Raw genomic sequence first — 20,064 nt, forward strand, 5'->3', positions numbered from 1 at the left:
GTACTTGTCTTTTTCTGCATTGAGCCGCAGACAAACACTGGAGACTGGAAAATGGTGAGCAGAAATGAGTCCGTGAACTCCAACCTGATAACACTTTTATCACCAATGTAGAAAATGCTACACTGAAATTTGTGTGTGATTTGACATTTTTTCAGAGGCTGCTTTAAATCTATATAAAATGATCATTTCCAGGAAAAGTTAATACTCATTACTTTTTTTTTCCTTTTAGCTCAGCTAATAAACACAATTATTGAGATTCTGTGCTGTTTTGTCTGATTACTGTTCAAAGGTGGGGAAGCAAAAGTCCAATAATGTAAAGTTTACTTCCTTAAACAACAATGTCACATAAAAGTGTGACTCAAACAAATTACTTTTAATTTAGCCACTCCCACCCACTTATTGATAACAAAAACCTGAACAGTTCATTGTATTTCCTGCTCTTAAACCCTGAAACAGGACTCTAACCTGCTCCTTTCATTGCTTATAATCCTAACCCTGTCTGCGAAAAGCCTAGGCCAGTTGGTACATTTCACATTTCTGCTACTTCTTCAAGACCAAGGTCCTGCATGGTAGCCTTTTAGCAAATTCATAGCACACCCTCCTCTCAACAACTGTGTTTTCAGTCATCATTTCAATACAAGAGCATGTAATCTTGTGATTCCAGCTGCCATTCCCAATTTAGGTTTTGCTGACGCTTTCTTCCTTTCCTAGAATTTAAAATATTGCAGATGAAGTTTTGAAGCAAACGATGACAATGTGTTTCTCTGCTCACATAACGTATCTCAGAGTTGTTTCATGGCATCCTAGCCTGCATCACATACAGAGAGAAACAGTGAGCTGCTTGAGAAATCAGAGTGAAGTTTTTTGGTATTCAGCAGTGTTGTCCACTCAAATAAATACACCAAGTGGTTGGATGTTAATGTAGAAGTCTAAGGTGAAGGCATACACGTACTTTTCCTTCTGTGACATTTGGAATGGTTGGCTCAAATGCACTGCGTTTCCATGCAGTGAAATGTGTGTGTGGCACTGTTGGTGTGAGACCATGATCAGACTTATCCTAGACTGGAGATGTGACCAACTACACTGTAACCCTGTCCCCAAGAACATCTGAAAACCAGAGGTGGAGTCTGAACAGAGTTACGACCACAACTGACTTTTTTCTTTCAATGATATTTATTTGTCACATCAATCATGTAGAATTATGAGTTTCATGGTGACATTTGCACACATGCATGTATCATCCCTGGCCCATGTCCCCTTCCCACTACTGTCTCTTACTCTTTGTGCCTTTCCTCAGTCTCATTCTGCAAAAGTCTGTTAGATCGTCATGTCGGTTTTGTTTTGTGAAAATAGGTCTTAACATATGAGGTAAAACATATGATACATGCCTTTCTGATGTAACGGAATTTGCTAAACACCGTGACCGCTATCTAGCTTCATTCATTTTCCTACAAATGATGTGGTGTCAGTCTGCTTTATACCTCAATAATACTCACTGTGGATATAATACTGCGTTCAATTTATCAGTTGCTTGAAGGTGTTGATGGACAGCTCACTGATTCCAGAGACTGGCTACTGTGAATAGTGCTACAACAGATACAGGAATGCAGGCATCTCTTGTAGATGTTCACTTCATTTCCATCAGTATATACTTAGGAGTGGGATAGCTGAATCACATGGTAGTTCTATTTTTAGATTTTTGATGACCTTCCATCGTGGCTGGACTAATTTGCATATATTTGCATAACATATAAGGCTTCTCTCTTCTTCATATCTTTACCAACACTTCTTCTTCTTATTGTTGTCATTATTGTTATTTGTAACTGGCATTCTAACAGGGATGAAATGTTCAACATTTTCATATACTTTCTAATAATTTCTACTTCTTATTTGAGAAGTGTTGGTTAGGTAATTTGTCAATTTATTGACCATAGTGCTTGTTCCTTTGAAGTTAAATATTTTAAGTTCTTTATATATTCTTTGTGTTAATTCTCCATGGGAAAGATTCTCTCATTCTGTATCTTTGTTCTGTTAATTATTTTCTTTGTTGTATAGAAACTTTTAAAAATCGAATCTGTGCTCTCATTTGTCCACTTTGTTAATTTTTTCTGAGCTATTAGAATCTTCTTCAGAAAATCATTGGCTTTGCTCATCACTAGAAAAGATTTCTCCTATGTTTTCTTCTAGTTGTTTCAAGTTTTAGATTTTTACATTTAGCTCATTAATCTATTTTGAGTTAAAATTTGTTGTGAATAGGTATCTAATTTCAATATCAATGAATATCCAATATTGACAAGATATGGCTTTGGCATATGGGGGAAAATCAGATGGGTATATGTGTGTTGGTTTATTTCTGGACCCTCTACTGTATTTTACAATTCTATACATCTGTTTTAGTAACATCACCATGCCATTTTTAGTATGTGCATATGTGCAATATGTGTGCATGTGTGTATGTGTTTTCACATGTGTGTAGTCTCATGTTTTTTAGGTGCATATACATATGTTTTATGTTCATATGCACAGAGGCCTAAGGTTGATGCTGGGTGTCTTTCTCCGTACATTTCCATTGTATATATTAAGACAGTGACTCTAACTTGAACCCAGAGCTTGCTAGCTTGCCAGCTTTCTCCAGTAATCATCTCTCCTTCTGCATCCCGAGATTACAATTCAACCACCGTGCTCACCTGGTGTATATGTGGGTGCTGCGGTTCTGGACCTAAGTCCTTTCACTCATGGAGGCATCTCCTTAGGCCTCCATACTGTTTTTGCATGCAGCTGGGTTTTTTTTCTAGTATATTTCTGTAGTATATATTGAGATATTGTGATGTCTTAACATTTTCTTTTCAAGATTGCTTTTGTGCCTCCATATACTTTCAGAATTGTTAGCTCTAGTTCTTTAAAAAGTGTCACTGATATTCGGATAGAGATTTAATTTAATTTGTAGATTGCTTTCCAGTGTGTGGACATTTTTAACTATGAATTTTTCATACCCATGAACACATTGTGTTTGCTTATTGTCAACTCAATACAGCCCAGAATGAGAGAAAAGCCTCCACTGAGGACTTGCCTAGGTAATATCTACTGTGGGCGTGTCTGTGAGTGGTTTTTTTGATTACTAATTGATTCAGGAGGACTCAGGCACTTGTGTGTAGCCCTATTCCTAAGCAAGTGGCCCTGGTCTGCATAAGAGCAGTAGCAAAGCTTGAGCCTGTGAGGAGAAGGCCAGCAAGCAGCATTCCTTCTTGGTTCCTGCCTTAACGTCCTGCTGATGGACTGTAACTTGGAAGTGTCAGCTTAGTAAACCTTTTCCTCCACAACTTGATTTTAGTAGGAGCTTTGTCTCAGCAATGGAATGAAATTAGAATAGCAGGTCTTTCCATTTCTTGTATCTTCTTCAGTTTCCTTTATCAGTATTTTACAATTATCTCCCTCTCTGAGTCTGTCTCTGTCTCTGTCTCTTCCTCTCTCTGTGTGTGCATGAGTGTGGTGCATGCGTATGTGTGTGTTGTAGGCACACATGTGTTCAGGTACAATCACTCATGTGTGTGCATGTGGAACCTGGAGATTGACACTGATTTTCTTTCTCTCTTGCTCTCTACCTTATTTTTTCAGCCAGAATCTCTTATTGAAACTGAAGGTTACTCACTGTCTAAAACAGCTGGCCAGCAGTCCTAATATTCTCCTCTCTTCATGTCTTTGTGCTGAGGTTATAGATGTGCAATGCTATGCCTATCTTTTTAAGTGAATGCTGTGGATTTGAACTCAGATCCTCATGCTTTCATAGCAAGCACTTGGCCTACTAAGCCATCTCCTCAGCCATCTTTTATGATTTTTATTGTAGTGGCTAAAAGTCAGGTTCATCTGCAAGTTTTTTATTTACAATATTCATTTCTTTTATTGCAAATAAAATGATTTTCCTAATTTCTCTCTTGGAATTTGTTATTGATACATAGGAAAGCTACTGTTCTGGAGCTGTTGAATTTGAATCCTATGCTTTGTGAACTTGTCAGATGGAAGAGTCTTTTGGCAGAGATATTTAAGTATTCTAATTTTAAGAACATATTATCTGCAAATAGAGATAATTGAGTCTTTTCCTGTTCTTTTTGCATTCCTTTTGTTTTTATATTGCTTAATTGCCATGGCAAAAATTTGAAACAATATACTGAATAAAAGCAGTGACCATGGACACCCTTGTCTCATTCCTGGAATTAGAGGAAATGCTTTTAGATGTTCCTCATTCAGTATCAAGTTGATACTGTGTCTGTTACACATTATCTTTATTATCTGGAGGTATAATCCTTTAGATCTGATTTGTTCATGGCTTTCATCAGGCAAATATGTAGAACTGTGACCTTTATCTCAATATGTTGAGATAATCAGGTGATTTTTATTTTTGTTTCCAATTACATGCATCATTATGTTTATTAATCTACATATATTAAATTATTGTTTTACCCCTGGAATAAAGCCAACTTTATCATGATGTATGCTCCTTTATGTGTTATTGGATTCAATATTCAATATTTATTCATTGGTTCTTGTGGTGCATATGTGTGTGTGTTCCTTCTAATTCTATTTCATTCAGTAGTTTGAAGGATGCTACTGTGATTCTTGTGGTGCATACATGTGTGTGTTCCTTCTAATTCTATTTCATTCAGTAGTTTGAAGGATGCTACTGTTAGCTCTTTTTTAAAAAATACGATTGAATTCAGCTGTGATATTCAGTCTTGATCCTTTGTTTGTCACAACACTGATGATTCTTCTGACTGAGTTTGGCTTGAAGTCTATGTTGTTAGATATGTATGTAGCTGCCACTGCTTGCATTAGGATTCCATCTGCTTACATTATCATTTCCATCCTTTCAATTTATATGTGCCTTTGCTAGTGAGGTGAGTTTCTTGCAGACAGCAAATTGATGGATATTATTTTCTCCAATCAGCCAGTTTGTACCTTTTAATTAGAAAATTAAGACAGTTTACATTCATGGTATTCTTGGTTATTGAAATGTAGTTCCTAATTTCTGCCATTGGGTTGTTTTTCTCATAGTTTCTTTGAATCAATTAATTATATTTGTTCATTTTTTTATTAATTTAGCTTAGAGATTTGATTTTTCTTACTTGAACATGCAAGGTTCTTTCTTATTTCTCCTTTTCTTGTCTACTCCTAACAGAGATTTAGTCTTTTGCTCTCATATTTGTGCCTGCCTTGCTTCCACTTCTCCTCAGTGTATCTTCTATAATGCTGGTTTAGGGGTCAGGTGTGGCTGATGTTCCTACATGTAAAACAAAGCAAATAATTCACCACATATTCTTTTTTACTCACAAGTCTATTTAACAAATCAATAATAACAAATCCCAATATTTGTATACTATATAATTTAATACTGATGAATAGATAGGCACTTTGTTTTATGTCTTTAAAATCTATATAATATGATTTTTCCCCCCAGTGGGATGGTTTGAAGTAAAAATAAGATGCTAAGTGATTTGAAGGGCTTTTCATAGCATTGTCTTTTCTTTTTTTTTTAAGTTCCATACATGGCATTGCAGTATATGGTGATTTGAAAGAAAATGACTCCCATAGGCTCAGCAGAGGGAATGGCACTACTAGGAGGTGTGGCCTTGTTGGAGTAGGTGTGGTCTTATTGGAGGAGGTGTATTTCAGTCTCTTCCTGCTACCTTTGGATCTGGATATACAATTCTCAACTACCTCTCCAGCACCACATCTACCTGTATGCCACCATGCTTTCCATCATGGTGATAATGGATTAAACCTCTGAACTGTAAGCCAGCTCCAATTAAATGTTTCCCTTTATAAGAGTTACTGTTGTCATGGTGTCTCTTCACAGCAATAGAAACCCAATATAAGACACAGTAGATATAAACTATCATTTTAAATTGATATTTGAGAATCCCAAAGTTCATTTGCCATATATATATATATAGGCATATAAATGACAACATTGTCCTCAGTAAGCCTATGTTTCTCTTTGGGGAGGTCACAAAAAAAAGCCTCTCTGTCATAATCTTCCATCTTACTTTCTCTTGTTTCCTGTGTTCCTGTTGTTATTATTCATCTTTAGACTCTCCATAACTAATTTAAGGTTTTTGACCTTGTTTCAAAGGCACTTTTATATTTATAAGTGTATGTATTAAGAATGGCTAAGTTCAGGGCTACCTCCCATTCTTTTACTGGCTTTTGGAATCCTACTCCTTATACTGTGTCACCTTGCCCAGCCTTAATACGGGGGGGGGGGGGTGTGTGTGCTTAGTCTTACTGTAACTTAATATGCCATGTTTTGTTGATACTCATGGGAGACCTGCCCTTTCCTAAGAAGAAACTGAGGAGAAGTGGACTGGGGATTCAGAATGGGGCTGGGTTGGTGGGGGGAGGGAATGGGAGGAGAGAAGGGAGAGGAAACTGTGGCCATGCTGTAAAATGAATGAATGAATGAATGAATGAATGAATAAATTTAAAATAAAAAATAAAATAATAAAATTCTGTTATATGTAGAAAAAAAGAATGGCTGGGTGCATGAGACAAAGGTCTTTATTTTCTGTATTTAAGTCAGTGACATTTTATAGAATAGATACAGCATGATTTCATTCTTTTTTATTTTTTATTTTTTTATTTTTAATTTTAATTTTTTTTTTTTTTGGTTTTTCGAGACAGGGTTTCTCTGTGTAGCTTTGCGCCTTTCCTGGAACTCACTTGGTAGCCCAGGCTGGCCTCGAACTCACAGAGATCTGCCTGGCTCTGCCTCCTGAGATGATTTCATTCTTTAGATATATGCAGAGATTTTGAATTGGAATATGACTATTTTAACCAAGTATTCCTATTCTAGTTTTAAAAAAATAACTATGCTTATTATATAATATTTTTATGTGATATGGGTTTCTTAGAGACAAAGTTTGTAAAATTTAATTGGAGTGTCACTTCGTATCGACATATGCTATTATGCCTCATAAGGGTATTTGATCTGTACATGTGGTACGATTCTCTATAACCACATATTTTGGATTGTTTATTGCAGATGCTGCCAATACAGTTAGCAATCCAATTAAATGGCTCACTACTGGAGCCATTTATGATCTATGATAACATAGATTCAAATTAAGCCTCATCATTTTATGGGCTAAATAGAGGGAGCTGGACTCTGTTGTTAGACCCATCTCTCTGGGTTTGCCAGACACTGAACACTAATGCTGTACGAAGAACAACATGAGGGGCAGGGCTGATGGACGGGAGTCCAGTTTTGCATCAGGGATTTTCAGTTGGGCAAAGTGAAGCACAATTGTAAACTAGGTTTCAATCATGTGTAGAATCCGTCAGATTGGTCAACTTTTCAGAGATTCATTTAATGCATGTTTAGATATAAAATTTAAGTTTTGAGGCGGAGTCTCACTTTGTAGCTCAAGATGGCTAGGGACTTAGGGTGAGACTCAGCACCCCGAGCGCTGGGATTATAGATGGGAGCCACCATGTCTAGTGATGCGACTCTGGAAAAATGCCAAGGGGACAGAATTCTGACAGTTTCCCTTGCTTTGCATCTTCCTCTGGACTCTTCGCTTCCTTAAATGTGACTTGGAAGAAGTTCCTGATCCTTTGAGAATCCAGTTTCATTTTCAGCCACATGCAGAATGTTGTGAAGATTAAAGCAGGTAGGCAAGACAGGAAGTTGTCGGAACTATGCCTGTAAGCAGGCAAGCACTCAGCACAAGTCATCCCTGGTTTAATCTCGGGAAATATAACTGGCAAAAGGAGCAAAGGAAGAAACATATGCTGGAAGAAGATAGTTCCCAGGCAGGTGTTAGATTCCATGATAATTTGAAGGACAAGATAGATAAGTAGTTTCTCCACTGAGCCAACCTTAGAGAACAGTGAATTGGCAGTCCATCCACAGAGTGAACCTTGGGGAAGCCATCAAACAGACTCAGAGAATGGGTGAAAATCTAAGTGACTGTACCGGGCTGGGTATCTGGTCCTACACATACGTGTGCGGACCAAAATCTCTTGAAAAGTAGCAGTTTGACATTGTGAGATACCTGCCAGCCTCTGGGTTTGCTTGCAGATTGGGATGAGAATTGCAGCAAGATGAAGTCTAGCTGTGGACACCTGAAAGGAAATAAGGCAGCAAAGAGGAATAGCATTGAGGAAGCAACACTGAATTCTTTTTCACAAATACCCACCTCTATGAGTACCCTCAGGAGGAAGAAGGCAGTGGAGGTTGGAGGCAGTTAACAACAACTGTGGTGGGATAGAGATGAGTCTTGAATGATACATCCAGCTGTGGGATGAATAAGCAGAGCAAAGGGGGAAACAAAAAGTCACCAGAGGCCCTGAGACTGGGGTGAGGGTGATGTGTATCATGAGTCACTGGTAGTCTGATTAAAAGAGAATTGTAATTCAAGCTTCATAGGTTGGAGTCAGGATTGCACACACACATAAAATAGAGCAATCTTCAAAGAAAATTAGTTTCGAAGAGACTGGAATGAGAGGGAATGGAAAAACAATTATAATGTGTGCATGTTTAAGAGTTTACTGGTGTGTGCATCTGTCATTTTGTGCTGCTTTGTTAGAGTACTATAGACTCAGTCATTTATGAAGAACAGAAACTTGGCTTCTAATATGTCTCTTTTAGTACTCACATTCTTCAATGGAAAGAACACTGTTCCTTGTGAGACATAAACACTTTTGCAAGTCTTTTTTTTTTTGGTTTTTTCGAGACAGGGTTTCTCTGTGTAGCTTTGCGCCTTTCCTGGAACTCACTCTGTAGCCCAGGCTGGCCTCGAACTCACAGAGATCCGCCTGGTCTTTTTTATGATGGCATGCGTTCATTGATGATGACAGAGCTTATACCCAAGATCTTTGCATTGGGACCTACCTCCCAATACTGTTGCATATGGGATTAGATTTCAACATGAGATATGGCAGAAATGGCCAAATTACGACAGATTAATAGACAACACACACACACACACACACACACACACACACACACACACACACCAGAAATGACACAATCTTCAAAGAAAATTAGTTTGGAAGAGAGTGAGTGAATTGAAAAAATATTTCATAATGTGTTCATCTTTATGAGTGTGCTGGTGTGTGTGCACAAGCGTGTGCATATATGTGGAGGCTGGCGGACAACCTTGGGTGCATTCTCAGCGACCTTATTTGAGACAGGATCTCTCATTAGCCTGGATCTCAACAAATAGGTGAGTGGTCCAGGACCCTATGGATCTTCTTTACTCTGACTCCCTGGTGCTAGAGCTACAAGTACATACCACCACAGTCAACACTGTTATGTGAACTTTAGGACTGGACCCATATAAGCAATGCATATGTTTACAAGACAAAGACGTTATTAGCTGAGCCAATCCCCAGCCTGACAAAAGCCTTGTAGAAGTCCTGCCATGGGTCAACATGATATGTGTAGTCTTTTAACTTATTGTAGCATTCTTATGCTAAGTAAGATGCAAGGATGACTGGCTTTTTTTTTTTTTTTTCTGAAAAGGAAATGGAGGCTTAGAAAGACGAAGCAACTTGACCTGAACCTAATGGCTCAGACCTGTAATTCCAGCTACTTTGGGGCCTGAGGTAAAAAGGTTACAGGCAGGAGGGTCCCAAGTTCAAGGCCTGCCAAAGGCTACACATGGTGGGGGCGTGGGGGAAAGCCAGCTGAGGCAAGTGATATTGGGTTCCAACAAATGAGAAGTAAAAGTAGAAAGAGAGGCTGGTGAGATGGCTAGGTGGTTAAAAGCACTTCCTGCTCTCTCTGAGGACCTAAATTGAATCCCAGAACACATGTTGGGTGGCAGACAGCTGCCTGTATCTCCAACTACAGGCTATCGGATGCCTTCTTTTGGCCTCCCTGGGAACCCTCACACAAATGTCACACAGGCAACAGAAACATACACAGACATACAGACAGACACACACCCCTAGGCGTTCATAATACACACAAGTATTAAATGTAATGTAAAAATTCTTTTAAAAAGTTAAAGGGGGTCTGAGGATAATCTAGGTCAGGGGAAATATGACTACGCAACACACATGAAGCCGCAGGTTCTGTTTCTAGTGCAACAAAGAAATTAAAAAGGTACAGCAACTTGTCCACGCTGCTCACCAACTACGGTAGCTTCAGCAAGGGGCTCTTTTGATGACAGGTGATGCTCCTTCTCTTCCTCTTGAAGTCTGTTTCTTTCCTGCTGCTGGCTCCACTCCTCTTGTACTCTGGACCTTCTTAGGACTTTCCTATCGTTTACCTTTACTTCTACTGTCTTTCTTATATTTGTATTTCTGTCACTTTCCTTTAATATGAATCATCATAAGACATGACTCCTTAAGTGGGGTGTCTATGACCTTCTTTGAGAGGCAACCAAAGAATATTATGGAAGCTGATGAACCTGTTGTTTTGGTTGTTTTTTTAAATTATAACTTCACCATCACTTACCAATGCTGTAATTTTGACCCAGAACATAACGCCTTTAAGCATTTTAGTTGCTGTATCTATAAGAAACGTGAAAGCAAGATATCATATACCAGACTGTGATGAGGGATACCGTCAGATATAAGACAGCTGGTTTATATGGAAGAGTCAAACATTTAGTTCTTTCCTATTTTCTTATAACTGAATTGTGATACGGTTCAGAGGAGATGTTAAGCATCTCACAGGAGAATGAAAGAATATGAAGCAAAATAAAGAGGAAAATTCATTAATGAAACACAAGTAAATAGGGAGAAAAAGTTGGTTGTGATCATTCTGCAAATCACAGCTAATGATACTTTGTGCCAAAAGCTATATGTCATTAGTCATAAGATCAACCTCAGTTCATAAGCTGTCTATTCATTAAACTTGAAGCAGGCAAGTAGATTGCACTCAAAACTCAGTAGACAGAGTCAGATCACTGTAAAGGATCGTTTTATTTGTTATTGGTCCATTTGACTTCCAGGATAAAGGATACTACTTAGCAAATGATTTATACCATGAAGAGACTGATAGTATAATGGATGAGAGAATGAAGATGAAAAATTATTTCAATACTTTCCAATAATGGACCCAAACTAACAAGATGGAATTTAAAGGGAATCAGAGTCAAGACCTTTATTAAAGTTCATGCCATGAAGTCTTTATTATAAGGAAGAACAGATATTCATAAGACATAATTCATATGGAATCTATAAATTATGAATTATATTTCAATGTTTAGTTGATTGAAATTAAGAGAACTTACACTTTAAAATGATTCTAAAAAATAATCGCATCATAAAACAGGGACTTGAAAAGAAATTGGGGATGGTGGGAAATTATACAAAAGGTCTATACTACTTTTCTGTTTGCCTTTATGTAATATCATCTAGCTGAATTTGACTATGAGTCACACGTCCTTCCCTTAGTGATTATAAATGATGCATAGTTTTGGAGCAGATTTTGGTCTGCTGCTTGGCTAAAACCCAGTATTTGTCTACTTTATGTCTTCTAGTTGAATCTTCTTTTCCTGCTGCTCAATAATGCTATGGAAGTCTGGCACATGAGTTGCAGAAATGGTCTCCTGTGGTTTTGGGTTTATATTGGTGTATGTGGATTTCTCAGGGAGTAAGAGACAGTGTCCCAGTTCCAAGCACTGAAAATATCAATTTTTCTGTAGGAGATTCTCCAAATGCCTTGGTCAACTTTCAGCTCAGACACAGGTTTCATAGTTCTTGTTGGAGATTCTGGACCCATAAGGTACAACCAAGGATACTTGATGTCTCATGGCCACTGGTTCTTTCTCAGCCCAGATAAGCAGTGCTGAGAACTCTATGTGCAGATGCACAGTTGTGATATTTACACTCAGCACTACCTCCTGTGGAGCAACATAAGCCACTTTTTAACTTCTAGCTCATGACTCTACTCCAGTGACATGCTGTCATCTAGAGTTTTGATTAACCAGTCAAATTTAGCTACCTACCTCCATTGTTATACCACATAGATCTGTTTCTTTGAAGTGACACACACACACACACACACACACACACACACACACACACACACAGAGTGACTTTAGAGAAAGATTGGAATTTAATGGAGTTCATTGATTCTCTTACCCTGCTCTTGGTTGTCTTCTGGGATCTGGGATGCTTCCTTGCAAATATTAGGTTTATGCTTTCGTAGCCAGTGTTTGACTGTTAGAAAGCCTAAAATAAAAGAAAAATAAATAAAAATAAACTAGAGGCTTGTTATATGTGTATAATGCTTAAAAATTCATCATTTTTAAGGCATAGACTACTTTCTTCTAAGAGAATAATGACAGAGAGCCATTAAGATATGGCAATGGGTTGAAGATCAAGTGATGTGTGGAATATTTGTGTGCACTGAGGACAGTTTCCTTATAGAAGTGAAGAACAAGTAAAGAAAAAGTCAACATTATGGTTGTTGTTGTTGGTGATGTTTTTTGTTTGTTTGCTTGTTTGCTTGAGATGAGGGTCTCACTATATAGCCCTGGCAAGCCTGGAACTCATTATGTAGACCCTGTGGTTCTTAAGCTGGTGGTTATTCTCCTGCTTTTGCCACCCAGCTGCTAGGATGACACATGGGCATCATCATTCTCAGCATACTGATTATTTTGATGCAAGAAGAGACAATGTGTGGAGTCAATCCCTGTGTAAAATTACCATACATCACTCCTATTCTTTTCTTTGATTGTCTTCTTCTAAGCAGAGTGTTTGGTGAAGCATCATAACAAGTCTACCAAAGCTAAACCTCTCAAGACATGAATTCTTTTGCTCTTGTGAAGCGAACAGTCTTCCAGTCATTAAAATGTTAGCAACTAAACATGACCATCTAACAACTTCAAAACAGCAGGGCAGCTTCATGTTTCAGCAGCCTCCTTTTGATCTAGAAACAGGCATCTTCATTATATTATCTGTCTCACACTCCCTTTCGGAAGGTTTGTTCTTCCTTTATCTATTCTGGGTCTGTCTGTCTGTCTGTCTCTCTCTCTCCAGTTCTTAGGTGTCTGTTTTTAATGATATGAATAACTTAAGTGAGTAAGCTGAGTGGCTGGCATCATACCCTGTGGACGTATTTCTCAACTAGACTGTTTCTTCATTTGAGAAGTTGCAGCATCATTTTCAGTAATTATTTCATGACTCTACCTTCTGCCTTACTGGGAGAATGCTGAACAAAGGGAAAGGAAGCATTAGAAATGGGAAGTAATTCCAAAGTTGTTTTCATTTGTTGATTCATGAACACAGGCATACGCAAACTTAGCTATTATAACCTCTTAATTAGAAACACTCATCATTTGCAAGCTTTTTATTATTTGAGTTACCTCAACTCATAATTATGTGAACCAAAAATTGCCACGGTAACTAAAGCACAGAAGTCATTTTTAATGGTCAATGTTTGGTAATGGAGTAAGGTACTACGATTCTCTCTTGAATTAGAACAATACTTTATTCTTTTTGGAAAAACACTCATGAGAATCATGCTTCCTGAATCTATTTAGATATCACTTCTTTCAGCTTAAATTTTTTACTTCAAGTTTGTCAGATGACTATAATGGGAAAGTGTTGATTTGTTTTTCTTTTTTGCTGAAAAAATTACTTAGGAGAATAGAAAGAAGGTCAAACCTTCTTTTATTATAATATTAAACATAAATTAAAAATTTTGCAGAAGACTATTGGAAATTGGCTAATTTGAGGATAAAAGAGAGCATTGCATTTATTATTGCATCTGGGTATTTTCTTATCCCACATTTATTCAGCGTTGTTTATGTAGTTTTTGAAAGTGCCCAATACAATGAAATAGTATTTGACACTTTACAGATATTCAATAGATTTTGTTGAGTTTTTGAATAAATAAATCGAGCATTGTTGTAGCTGAATTACAAATTCCCTGGGAAATGTTTGCCATTTTTAAAAATTCCAGGTTGCTATTCTTCCACATGGGAAGCTTCAAGCAGACACAGTAGATTTTTAAAATGAAAGCATAATATTCAAGCCATCACAGTAATTAGATTCATTAATTGTAATTAGAGAGTTGGGAGATGATCTTCATGGATTCATTTGCCACAGTTCAGGGAATTGCAACTATCCATGTCTCTAGAGTAAGGTTTTATATAGATAAATGTTAATGTAATACTGTAGACTTTGTAGTGTTGAGATAAAAATATGAGAATTATAGTCTTTGGTTTTTGTTAAGTAATCTTCTTGGGTTTTGCTCTATTTAAATAACCCAAAAAGGATATTATATAATGTGATATTCAACACTTCAGACATAATTCCCATGTATTTATATATTATTTGAATGGAATGCTGAAATAAATAGGTGGTATGTTACATCTATCCCAAGGAAATTACTGTTCAGAAAAAATAGAATATTGTTTTCTGTATTCTGGAATTTGAAATCCATTAAGCAATAAATTGTGATTTATGTCCAAACCTTGCTTGGAGCCCTGCAATATTTAAACTGAGTAGATATGATAGTATAGCTTTCCATGTGTGCTGTTGGCAATGAGCCCTGACCAACCCCTGGAAATATTCACGACTCAGAGACAGAAATATGCAGAACTGTAGGAAGCTGAAAATTGTAATCACAAGAATACATGGATATATAATCTTGTTTGTAGAAACAATTGTAAGCAAAAATTAATTAAACTTATATGTGGGGCAGACTGCTGCCTAATTTTTTTCTAGTGTCAAAGCCTAATTTAAAATATTTAAGGAGACAAAGCATTTCAAATAAAGAAGTAAAAGATACTGAAAATAGTATTTTACAAGCACACACATAGGCACATAGATATACTTGTACTAGAATATACTGAAGCTGGATGTACTACAATATTTTAATTTTCTTATGGTTTATTTACCAATCAACTATCCAGAGGTCACTGTGAGAAAATATTTGGGGTACTACTTACTTTTGGTTAGTGGAGTCATGATTTGTGGGTGGAAAACAAGAATCAACTGTTATTTTTGGAATTGTGTTCCATTTCTGTGGTGACCTCTGTCCTTCTCTACCATTCCTGAGAGCTTTGCTTTTAGAATAGATTGGAGCACAATTAATTTAAAAACAGCAGCAGCAATACAACAGAAACGCCACAGCGAGCCTTCCAGGACACACTCAGGAAGTAGGAGAAAAAGAGCAGGAATGAGCAGCAATTTAATTGCTTTCTCTTCTGTGTTTACTTGGTGTGGGGCAAGGGCTGAGGAAAGAGGGCAATTACATTAACTGGGCTAGAAATTTTGCCACATAACCACTGAGAGAAAAAAAAAATCCTTGCAAATATTTTGCAAATGATTTAGTGTTGGTTAAATCCATTGCATGTTTTTACCATGAATTTTCTATTTAAAAAGTTTTTTTTAAAAATCCGGTTTTAAGAGAGAAAATAAAATCCATATGTTACTGATGCATTCACACTTATCATATTTTGCATGAGTAAGTTGGTGTCCAAAAACTTTTGGGGTTTTCAACCAGGAAGTTACATTTTACAGCACCAAAAAGGACGTTGGACCTGGAAAGGTTTTGAATTTGATTTAAATTCAGAATCCAAGGAATTTGAGGGGGTTCTAAGCTTGGCAATGTGCCCTCACCCTAGTTAACATATTGATGGAGTTATATATATTCTTATACACATGGGTTAAAAGTACAGCTGTTAATTCTGTTTTGATTTTGATGCTAGATATATTCCTTTTGACTTCCTGGTTTGTTTGCCATGAGGAAACAATTGGACACTTGTTTTATTATTCAAAAAATTTTTATATATTGACCTATATCCTTAAATATACAATAAGTGTTATCAAATATGTAGCAAAGCTGGTGTGTGGAAAATGCATAATTTTCCCTAAGGGCTATTTGCTAATATGGAACACAGGCCTCTAAAATGTGATGAAAGGAAGGACTGTGGAACAATGGGTCATGACGGCTAATTTTATAGGGAACAAATGCATACAGTCTAATTTAAAACACATGCTCTAGCAGTTATAAGGCAAAGGCGCACAGAATTAGACAGGAATTCTACTTCATAAAAACGAAAACAGTTCCTTCTTTCTCTCGCATTTTTTTTTTTCTAGGAGAAAGATCCCATTCACTAATGCTTTAACAATTGGAAGGCCCACCCACAAATCTCGCATACTGTTGTAACTCTCTCCTCCAGGTTCAAAGATGTGATACGGCAGTAGAGGTAGAGGTTCCAGGATGCATTTACCGTCTTTTATATGCAATCTTTATTAACTGTTGTTCAGAACAACAATATTGGGTGGTATTGGTTACTTCCCATCTCTTAAACAGAGGGCCCTTGTTTTTAATCCTCAGGGGAATCGTCCGGGATCATTCCACCATCACTCATTCTGAAGCAGAGAATTTGAGTTGAAGGTGGTTAAGCTGTTGAGTCCTCTATTTTGAAGAGCTTTGAGAGGAGCCACATAGTAAACACCAAAGCAATTAGTGCTGGAATCATCATGCTTAAAAAAAAAAAAAAAAAAAAGACCAAGGTCTTTCTGTAATGGTTAAATTTTATGTATCATCTTGACTGGGACCCAGATATTTGGCCAAGGATTACTTTGGAGTGTGTCTCTGATTGTTTCTATGTGAGGTGTGACTAGGCAAACTAAGTGAAATAAATTACTTCTACCACTGCTCCAGTGTGAATGGTCCTTGTTGTGTGCACCTGGGCCTGGCTAAAAGAAAATTCCAGCAAGAGAGGATCTGCTCACAAAGAGAACCACGATATAGAGGTGGTTTTTTTTTTTTTTTTTTTCAATTTTTGCTTTGAGGTCAGTTGCTTGATCCCCGCTAAGGCTTTCATAAAATACAATTTTAGTTGATGGATTCATTAAAATCCATAGTCTGTTCCTTAATCCTCTAGGCTCATCAAAATGACTCTCTGAGCACACAGTAAGTATATTAACCTTTCTGGAACAAACTCACACTAATTAATTTAGTAGAGGGGATTTCTAGAGAAGCTTCTTCTTTTTTTTTTTTTAAATTTTTATTTTGCAATACAATTCAGTTCTACATATCAGCCACAGATTCCCTTGTTCTCCCCCCTCCCGCCCTCCTCACCTTCCCCCCAGCCCGCCCCCCATTCCATTCTCCTCCAGGGCAAAGCCTTCCCCACAGACTGAGATCAACCTGGTGGACTCAGTCCAGGTAGATCCAGTCCCCTCCTCCCAGGCCGAGCCAAGGGACCCTGCATAGGCCCCAGGTTTCAAACAGCAGACTCATGCAATGAGCACAGGACCCGGTGCCACTGCCTGGATGCCTCCCAAACAGATCAGGCCAATCAACTGTCTCACCCACTCAGAGGGCCTGATCCAGTTGGTGACCCCTCAGCCATTGGTTCATATTTCATGTGTTTCCGTTTGTTTGGCTATTTGTCTCTGTGCTTTATCCAACCTTGGTCTCAACAATTCTCGCTCATATAAACCCTCCTCTTTCTCGCTAATTGGACTCCCAGACATCCACCCGGGGCCTAGTCATGGATCTCTGCATCCAGATCCCTCAGTAGTTGGATGAGGTTTCTAGCACGACAATTAGGGTGTTTGGCCATCCCATCACCAGAGTAGGTCAGTTCGGACTGTCTCTTGACCATTGCCAGCAGTCTGTTGTGGGGGTATCTTTGTGGATTTCTGTGGGCCTCTCTAGCACTTTGTTTCTTCCTATTCTCATGTGGTCTTCATTTACCATGGTCTCCTATTCCTTGTTCTCCCTCTCTGTTCTTGATCCAGCTGGGATCTCACACTCACCCAAGCTCTCTTTCCCTCGACCCTCGCCCTTCACTACCCCCACTCATGTCCAGGCTGTTCATGTAGATCTCATTCCATTTCTCTGTCATTGGGCGATCCCTGTGTCTTTCTTGGGGTCCTGTTTTCCAGATAGCCTTCCTGGTGATGTGAATAGCAGTCCAGTCATCCTTGTTCCACATCTAGTATCCTGCTATGAGTGAGTACATACCATGTTTGTCTTTCTGAGTCTGGGATACCTCACTCAGGATGATTTTTTTCTAGATCCATCCATTTGTCTGCAAACCTCATGATGTCATTGTTTTTCTCTGCTGAGTAGTATTTCATTGTGTATATGTACCACATTTTGTTTATCCACTCTTCAGTTGAAGGGCATCTAGGTTGTTTCCATGTTCTGGCTATTACAAACAATGCTGATATGAACATAGCTGAACAAGTGCTCTTGTGGTGTGGTTGAGCATTCCTTGGGTATATGCCCAAGAGTGGTATAGCTGGATCTTGGGGGAGATGGATTCCCAATTTTCTAAGAAAGCGCCATATTGATTTCCAAAGTGGTTGTACAAGCTTGCATTCCCACCAGCAGTGGAGGAGAGTTCCCCTAGCTCCACATCCTTTCCAGCATAAGGTGTCTTCAGTGTTTTTGATCTTAGCCATTCTGACAGGCGTAAGGTGGTATCTCAGAGTTGTTTTGATTTGCATTTCCCTGATGATTAGGGATGTTGAGCAATTCCTTAAATGTCTTTCAGCCATTTGAGTTTCCTCTGTTGAGAATTCTCTGTTTAGTTCTATAGCCCATTTCTTAATTGGACTGTTGGGCATTTTGATGTCTAATTTCTTGAGTTCCTTATATATTCTGGATATCAGTCCTCTGTCAGATGTGGGGTTGGTAAAGATCTTTTCCATTCTATAGGCTGTCGCTTTGCTTTGTTGACTGTATCCTTTGCCCTACAAAAGCTTCTCAGTTTCAAGAGGTCTCATTGATTGATTGTTTCTCTCAGTGTCTGTGCTACTGGTGTTCTATTTAGAAAGTGGTCTCCTATGCCAATGCATTCAAGACTACTTCCTACTTTCTCTTCTAGCAGGTTCAGAGTAGCTAGATTTATGTTGAGGTCCTTGATCCACTTGGACTTAAGTTTTGTGCACGGTGATAGATATGGATCTATTTGCAGCGAGAAGCTTCTTTTATTTGGAGATGGGGAGGGCATACTGAGATTGAACCCACGGTCTCATACATGCTAAGCAGGCATTCTACCTTTGACCTATACCCCTAGCCTATAGACTCTTAAATAACCTCTTAAAATTTGCTTAGTTCCCTTTGAATGACTTGGAACAGAACGGTCAATACATTTGACAAAACTAAAAAGATAGTTCTGTATTTCATAAGAACATAATCAACATTAATGTTTCTGGAGATCTGAATTCTTGAAAAGGAAAGGCAGCCATAACAAGAACCCGGATATTTAAACCACACAGGATTTAGAGGAGCACCTCCCTAGCAGCCATCTAGGGCAGAGAACACAGTCACTCAAGTCCTTTCTGTATGTGTGTTGGATGCACTTGGATCTGATGCCCTCATCTCTGCTCATTTTCATTGTGGATGGATTCAGAATTTCTTCTGGTGCACTACTTGCACATCGAGTCATAGTATAGTCATAGTCATAGTCATATATATAGACCTCAAGAATAGGTCTGCATGGCCATCTTGTCTTGGTTTTATCTTCTAGAGGACCCATTGCTTCCTTGTCTTTGGCCTATGTAGCTGTCTGTTTTTAGCCTGATGGAGAGGTGTCAATTGTTTTGCTCCTGAAAACCAAAGGTGGGTGACAGTCATTCACCAGTCACCTAACCGCAGAGCCCTCCAGCTCCTTGCCATTCACAGAAGGATGTTACCACACAGTTGAGAGTATTATTTCTGAATAACCTTGACTAACTTGGAAACATAAGTAAGTCATTTGCAAACTTCAAATTATTAATAGTAACAAATTGCTTGCAACAGACTGACAGACCGTTGAATCTTGACCTTTGTTTCTAATAGAGAAGATAAGTGGTTAGTTATTTTGATCCCTTAAAACCCTCATATCTAGGAGGATGAATAATGCACACAGCACATAGGCAACTTTGAATTTGACTTATGTGTCAAAGGAAGCAATTTTGACACCATAAAGAAGATTCTGTAATTTTGTAGGGCCTTTTATTTTGATTTTTATTCTTTGAGATAGGGTCTCCACATGAAGACCAGACTGGCTTCAACCTCACAGAGTGCTGGAACTAGAGGTGTGCACCATCATGGCTGGCCCTTTCTGCACGATTTTGAAGAAAAAAAGGGTTGAA

Source organism: Peromyscus eremicus, chromosome 8b (genome assembly GCF_949786415.1).
Source record: "Peromyscus eremicus chromosome 8b, PerEre_H2_v1, whole genome shotgun sequence".
Classification (NCBI taxonomy): Eukaryota; Metazoa; Chordata; class Mammalia; order Rodentia; family Cricetidae; genus Peromyscus; species Peromyscus eremicus.